An 8191-nucleotide genomic window follows, 5' to 3' on the forward strand; every position below is an offset into this window, starting at 1 on the left:
AGAGGAGGATGAAGAAGTGGATGGGACAATGGTGCGGGTGCGGCCAGCATCGATGATGATCTGGTGATACACAAAGGAGGCAAAGGCAGCATGGGAAGGGCAGATGACTTAGGAGAAACACATGGGTGGGGGTGGGATAGGAGGCATTTGATAAAAATGGCACACATTTCCTTTCATAGTACACTTTTCTTTGTCCTAGATACTTTGCGAGTTGGGACAGGCATGTTGGGGATAGGAGGCATTTAACTGAAGTTTAGGGTTGCATGAGCAATAATAAGAACAAGCCTGACACCTTGAGGATTCCCATGTGTCTACAGTAATACATATAAATGAAGCACTCTAGTGTGAAAACTAAAAAAGATAAATTGAATCTCAAATTCTTTGTGTCTTGACATCAGGAAAGGAAACTAAGCAATGGTGAGGTCTAATATAAGAATTCAATATAGAAAGCATCATTGTTGTAAGTCCGTTTATTGTAACAATTAGGCTAATGCACAGGATCAATCAGCTAAATCTCGCAGTCGAGGACCTACTTGACCAGCTTTCCAGCAAGCGCCGCATCTTGGATGCGCGGCTGGGCGAGGTAGTACTGTCACAGGTTGAGCGGTTAATTAGAATTTTATGAAACAATAAGAGATAGAACAGTATCTGTATAATTATTCAAGGAAACTCTGTTGAGCAGTTAATACAGACGACACATCAAACTACAATGCATCCGCAGTATATGACAACCAAAGACATTCGCATAATCTAGAAGACAGCTATGCTATCATATAGATGAAGAAGGGAAGAAAACAGAGGAAATTTGAACTCACATCATTATACTGTTTAGGCTTTGCTTCCTTGTCTCTACCAGGTCCTTTTTTCAGCTCTTCTACAGGTTCACCTTCTTCCACTTCAACAACTTTCTCTGACAGATAACACCACCAATGTCAGCAACCAAGATGAAAATAAGCAAAACATTGTTCAGCACCAGTGAGAGACATAGCCAAGCTACATTCGTGACCTGATCAATCTTTTCAAGTTGAAATTCAAAATAGAGGTGTGTCTTTGTGAGCAGATCGTCCAACTGTTGCCTTCAGATCAAAAGCCTCCTACCTTGCAGCTTCTCTTCCCGGCCTCCTCTTCTGCCTCTACCTTGCGCTGGGTTTGACACGAACATAGAGATGGGGAGAGAGGCACGAGGCGGAGCTGCATGGCCGCCTTCGTGGGTCGGCCGCTTGGTGTGGGTGCCCGCCTCAGCCTACCCGCTTTTCCCCTACCGTCGATGATATTTCTCCCGACGACCGCGGCGAAACCATCGATCTGCCAAGACAAACATAAACTGATAATCTGAACTTTGTACCAATTACTCACTGATAAACTCAACGTACCAGATGGCAATGGCATCCAGAAAAAGCATTCGCCTTCATGCACGTGCAATGCAGTTCATAACTGCGATTTGACCCCCATCATATGCTCCAAGGCATAATATTACGATTAGACTAAAAGGACATGCAACTTTGTTTTCATCAAGGAACTGAATGATGTCAATTCCAGACCGCACGTTTCTTCGGTTCAAGAACAACTAACACCAAGGGAGTTCAGCAAAGATTCTACATAACAGGATAGGGGGTGTCGGTGTCAAAACCGGCGGATCTCGGATAGGGGGTCCTGAACTGCGCGTCTAAGGCTAATGATAACAGGAGACTGGGGACACGATGTTTACCCAGGTTCGGGCCCTTTTGATGGAGGTAATACCCTACTTCCTGCTTGATTGATCTTGATGATATGAGTAGTACAAGAGTTGATCTACCACGAGATCATAGAGGCTAAACCCTAGAAGCTAGCCTATGGTATGATTGTTGTTGTCATACGGACTAAACCCTCCGGTTTATATAGACACCGGAGGGGGCTAGGGTTACATAGAGTCGGTTACAGAGAAGGAGATCTATCATTCGAATCGCCAAGCTTGCCTTCCATGCAAAGGAGAGTCCCATCCGGACACGGGACGAAGTCTTCAATCTTGTATCTTCATAGTCCAACAGTCCGGCCAAAGTATATAGTCCGGCTGTCCGGATACCCCCTAATCCAGGAATCCCTCAGTAGCCCCTGAACCAGGCTTCAATGACGATGAGTCCGGCGTGTAGATTGTCTTCGGCATTGCAAGGCGGGTTCCATCTCCGAATACTTCAAGATAACTTCCGAACACAAGGATCGTGTCCGGCTCTGCAAGACAAATTTCACATACCACCGTAGAGAGATAAATATTTCACAAATCAAATCTGCTGACACCACGACATCACACCATGGCCGAGTCATCATTCGAGCCGTTTTCTCATAGCCGGCCACCGCACATATTGCGAGGCGGTTATCTCGGCACATCTTGTCGAAGCAGAGATCGTGTCCCCTTATCACGAGATTCTCATTAATAAGGGTACGGGTAACCCATCCATGTTTATTTAACGTGATGCTTGGAAAATAAGCGATTTTAACAGGAAAGTGGGGAGGCGCAGAGTTTTCACTGCCTCTATAAAGGGACAAGGATTCCCCATTCTTACCCACACCTTCTTCCTCCTTTGCTCATCCATCCTCGCACTCTCGAGCTCTAGCGCCCAAGTTCTCACCTTCTCCGTAGGACCATTCGCAGCATGTCCGGAGCGGAAGGCAAGTGGATGGCCTCCTCCATCATGGAGGAGGACATTACCAAGCTTCGGGCGGCCGCATACCTGGCTGCAAACATCGCACACAAGCTACCAGGGGAGGGACAGATCACCCCCACTCCAAAGTCTCGGGAGAGAGTTGTATTCCTCCCCCATTTCATCCGCGGACTAGGATTTCCACTCCACCCGTTCATCCGCGGGCTCATGTATTACTATGGGCTAGATTTCCATGATCTAGCCCCAAATTTCATCCTCAACATCTCGGTGTTCATCGTCGTGTGCGAGGCCTTCCTCCGCATCAGGCTCCACTTCGGCCTGTGGCTGAAAATCTTCTGCATGAAGCCGAAGATCGTTAGCGGCCAGCAGGCGGAGTGCGGAGGCGCCATGGTGGGCAGAATGCCCAACGTTACATGGCTTGACGGCTCCTTTGTGGAGACCGTGAAAGGGTGGCAATCAGGGTGGTTCTACATCACCGAGCCGCGCGACGCCAATTGGGTGGCGGCCCCCAAATTCCGATCCAGAATCCCCATGCAGCTCACCTCTTGGGAAAAGAAGGGTCTGGCCTGGGGAAAACCTGTGGAGCTGATCGGACTCGAGACCTGCATCCAAAGTATGAGGGACAAGAAGATCAAGCTTGTCAATGTGGTCCAGGTCATGCTCGTCCGCCAGATCCTCCCGTGTCAAAGACGGGCATTCAATATGTGGGAGTTCGATCTGGCCGAACACCAGATGCTGCATGAGCCCTTCGACATGACGCATAAGGACGTCTGGAAGGTGTTGTTCAAGGCCGGCGAAGTTCCTCCTCCCACTTTTGAGGACCGCAGACTCAGCGCAAAGCGCCTTGCCAATCCGCTAAGTCCTCTGAGTATCACAAGATGTATCTTTCCCAACGTGTTCGTGGGAGGACTTGAAGTCATTATACTGTCAAAACAGGATTATGTGGAGACGGCGGAGCGGATCGACTGCCCGACTCCGCTACCCGAAGATCCAGCAACCGCACTCCTGACGGAGATGCTGGCTCTGGTGCCTTACAAGGTGCCGGGGAAGAAGGCCGAAAAGAAGGCCACAGGGACCAGGAAGGGTCTCCGGTGCGAGATTGCACCGGACGCCTCACCCAAATACGATGAGGCGCACTCCTCCCATGAAGGGGAGGAGAAGAAGAGGAAGAAGGCCGCCCCGTCCGGGGAGACCGAAGGGTCCAAGAAAGCGGCCGCGGGGACCAAGAAGGGTCTCCGACGCAAGGCCGTAATAGACTCGTCGTCCGAGGACGGCGAGGCAGATTCCTCCCATGGAGACGGGGGGAAATACGAAGAAATGCCCCCTCCCCGCACTGGGGAGGAGAAGAAAAGGAAAGCCGCCCCACAGGGGGAGGCTAGGACGCCGAAGAAGGGAAAGGCATCCCTTCCAGACCACTCCACTACGGCCGCCTACAACAAGGAGGAGTGGCTGCCCAGGGGCAAGCCCCGGGCGAAGTCGTAAGTATCCGCACTCTATAATACCTTTCGTGCGACTTTAACTTCATAGTTTGTAATAACACCGAGTACGTGTATGCAGTCCGGCCGGGTCTAATCTCGGGGTATCCTCTTGGGATGGGTCCTTGAGTGAGTCGGAGATGGGTTCACTCCCGACGGCCACCTCCCCACGACCTGCAGATGACATCGAGGTGTTGTCCCAAAGGATACCAGAGCAGGGGGCGACGGTTCTGGAGACACCCCAAGGAAAAATCCCGGATGCTGTGACACTCCCATTTTTTTTTGTGATTTTTGTTTTCACAAAGAGCCTTGCTTGGTTTGAAGAAGGTCATTTAAACCCTTCTTAAAAACCCTCTTCTAAGTTTGCCCTCTCAAAAATCCTTTCTTGGATTTAGTTTCTTTTAAAAAGAAAACCTTTTGTTTTGGGCTTTCTTTTGATTTTGATCCATTCTTGTTTACCATGCCTCTTATGGTAAAACTTCCCCAAAAACCCCTCCTCCCACTTGGGTACAACCCAAACATTCTGTCCAAACTAATAAAATCCATTTTTGGATTTTATTCCAATTATTTCTCTTCCCAAAATAATTCTGTCTTTTCTTTTGAGCCTAGGTGATTTGCAAAGCAAGTACCCTAATGCATTTGATTTTTGAACCTCAACTCAACACCTCTGGATAGTCCTTTGTACCCACAACCAGAACCATCTTGATCCACTCTTCTTCTTTTCAAATATTTCAAATTTCACTCTCTGCAAGTTTGGACCACATTTGCCAAATTTGGTGAAATTCATATCTACACTTCTCCAAAAATTCCACCAAAATTCAGGCAACCTCTAGTTGCAATGAGAGACCTCTCCACCAAAAATCAGCTCAAGGAAAAATCCCTAGATGCCAGAATCATTCTGTCGAACACGTGTCATGCACTGTTTTTGTTCATATTCAGTAAATTCAGAGTTTCAGTGTCGTTTCCCCGACAGAACTTCAGTCACATGCCCACTGTGCGTTTGGCTCGATGCTCACAGCCCCTCCCTCTTGTCCGGAGCTCCACACGCGCGCTTGGCGCCTTCCTGGCGTCGGTGGCACCCTGGCCCGCCTGCGCCGGCGTGCTTTGCGGCGGCTGAACCACTGTAATGGCCGACAGGGGACAACACCGTGGCAGAACGCCGTTCGGCGCCGCCCAATCCTCCTGGTAGCTCTGCGTGGCCACCTCCTTGCCAGCGCACGCATGCAGCACCGTCACCGTGGCCTGGCACGCGCAGAGCGCGTTCTCTGCCGCCAACGGGCCGTGCTGCCGTTCCGTCGTGGGTAGGCCGTAACCCTCCCTCCCGTGCTGAGTTGGATCCTGAAATGGCACCACTGCTCCACCTAGGCGATGCTCAAGCTCCTAAGCCGACTGTCCCGCCACAGCGCCGCCGTAATCACCCGCCGGACTTATCCGTTCATGGAAACCGCCTCGGGCCGGCTATAAATAGCACCCCCGAGCTTGCTCTCGCCCCCGCACAACTCCACCACCTCATTAGACCCCGCCTAGCCACTGGAAGAGCCTCGAGGGGCCCTTCTTCCCCAACTCCGACCGCCTCGTTCCGCTTCGGCCTCCACCTCGATTCACTCCGGTGAGGCCGTCTCCGGCGCCCTGACCTCGTCAGCAACCCTCTCGAGCAACTCGGAGACTAACCCCCACTCCTATTTGATCCCCGCAGCTCCCTCCGGTGAAATCCACGACTGCCCGAACCGCCGTCCGCCGGAGCAAGGGCCGCCGTCGACACAGTGCTCGCCGGCGACCACCACCACCACCCACAGACGCGGAAAGGTGCACTGATCACGAAGGTAACCCCCGATCACCTTGCCTCGCCGTGGATCGCCGCCGGCGACCACCGCACCTCTCGGGCACCGTCGCGCTCTTTTTCCCTCGTTTGAAAATTAAAACTTGACAGGTGGAGCCTGCCTGTCAGTCTCTCAGCCGTTTCTTTTAAACGAAACGTTTTTCTGGTTTTTTTCTGCAGAACCCCCTGGAAACTTTCTGTTTCATTACAGATGGGTCCTTGGGCCAAAACTCTTATAACTTTTAAATAGAAAATGATTTTGGATTGATTCCTTTTCTGTCACTTTTATTTTTCTGTCTAGTTTTTTGTCATATTTATTTGAAAAATATTTGGAACACTTTTCTGTACACTCACGGTATTTACGTTACGTACGTATTTTTCTTATACCGTAGATACCGGAGGAGGTGACGGAGCTGCAAACTTCACACAGATAAACTCCGACTACTCCGAACCAGGCAAGCATGTTTGAACTCTTGATATGATGAGTGGTTGTTGCATGTTTGCATTTTAGTATAGTCATGGCATGTTTATGAACATTTCTTGAATGTTATATTTCATGCACATAAGTGGAAAGTAAGTTTCGGAAAGCATTATGTTGTTGGATACATATTTGCATGGCCATGTGATGACATGAGGATGGGTAAGATGGCAGTGTTGTGACATGCCAGTCTTATGCCAGATTATTTGACCTCCGTGTCATCGTGGAACAAATCACATTTCCATTCATTCCTTCCTGTACGGTCACATGTTTTCCGAAAGGAATATGGTTTAGTAAGTTGCAAATTGTTTTCCTGGTACACACCAAATAGAGAGGCCGGGATGAGGGTTCCATGGCCCTGGATTAAAGCCCGTCATCCGGTCAGGGGGCATGGGTGTTTCCGGTTGGGACCGAGAGGGGGGCACCCCTTAGAGCGCGCGTATAGAAATTTGATCCCATGCTATTCGAGGTTGTGACCTCCCCGTCTCAAAGTTTTTCTTGGACGTTGTCGAGGGTGATTCCTGGCATCGTGAGGTGAAATGGGTGTGTACTAGTTAAATGTGTTTCTACTGAAATACCGTAAACGGAACTAGTCCTTCGTGACTACGGAAATCCGTTGGCTGTGGTCAGTTCATCCAAACTCTGCAGAGTCACAAAGCTTTCAATTATCTTGTACTTTGTTCAAGTACTATATTCATCTTATCTTGTCAAGTATCAACCTCAGTGACAAAACTCCGGTGGAATACATGTGTGATAAATCCGGTTAAAAGATTATTCTTGTGGATGGACTAATCTTGTTATTTACTTTTGTTGTAAGCCCTGTCTGTGATGTCGCTCAGACGTCCGACGGTGGCATGCTTGTATTTACATTTATTGTAAGCCCTGTCTGCGATGTCGCTCAGACGTCCGACGGTGGCATAATTGTCTTTACTTTTATTAAAGCCCTTTATGTGATGTCGCTCAGACGTCCGACTGTGGCATTTCTTTTAAAGCCCTTTATGTGATGTCACTCAGACGTCTGACTGTGGCATTTCTTTTAAAGCCCTTTTTGTGATGTCGCTCAGACGTCTGACTGTGGCATTTCTTTTAAAGCCCTTTATGTGATGTCGCTCAGACGTCCGACTGTGGCATTTCTTTTAAAGCCCTTTATGTGATGTCGCTCAGACGTACGACTGTGGCATTTCTTTTAAAAGCCCTTTATGTGGTGTCGCTTAGACGCCTGAGTGCGGCATGAGGTTTATTTGTTTACCTTTCGAGGCGTCGCTCCAGACACCCGATCTGTTTTCATTTATTGGTTTTCTTATCAAGTTGTGCATAAATATTATTATTGTTGAGATGAGCATCATTATTCATATTCATGACGCATTCATGCATTCATTGATTATATCTTTTGTCCGAACTGTCTTGCGAGTACTTTCAAAGTACTCACCTGGCTTGTTGATTTGGCCAGATGTTGATGAAGGCGATCTCATGGATGAAGAGTTTGATAGCGAGTCCGACGCCTAGAGGAGTCCCAGTCAGTCCCGTGCGATCCTGTTTGGTCATTGTTTTATCCGCTTCCGCAACCCTAGAAATAAATTCATCGAGCCTCACCTCGATGCTCGATGAGCTGCCAGTTAGGAGTCAAGTTATCCACCACTTTTTACCTCGAGCTAGTAGCATGCCACCACACCCCTGTGTCATAACCGCCCTTATGTAAGATGTTGGCGAGCTTGTAATAAACTGTTGAGCAGCCTCAGCTCAACCCTGTAATATATTTAATGCTACTGGTCCTCTGTTC

The 8191-nt window shown here is 49.0% G+C and overlaps 1 long non-coding RNA gene across 2 annotated transcripts; it reads right to left on the reverse strand.

Annotated features, from left to right (window-relative positions):
- Positions 1–271: 271 nt before the first annotated feature.
- LOC123133748 (uncharacterized) lies at positions 272–1496 on the reverse strand. 2 transcript variants are annotated; one of them, XR_006465381.1, is made up of 4 exons: positions 1374–1438; positions 1099–1305; positions 816–910; positions 272–589 (listed from the first exon to the last, which is right to left on the reverse strand). It is a non-coding gene; the product is annotated as an uncharacterized lncRNA (long non-coding RNA). The 2 variants fall into 2 exon arrangements; XR_006465380.1 differs by having other exon boundaries at positions 1099–1496.
- Between the last annotated feature and the right edge of the window lie 6695 nt (positions 1497–8191).

This window comes from Triticum aestivum, chromosome 6B (assembly GCF_018294505.1).
Source record: "Triticum aestivum cultivar Chinese Spring chromosome 6B, IWGSC CS RefSeq v2.1, whole genome shotgun sequence".
In the NCBI taxonomy this organism is placed as follows: Eukaryota; Viridiplantae; Streptophyta; class Magnoliopsida; order Poales; family Poaceae; genus Triticum; species Triticum aestivum.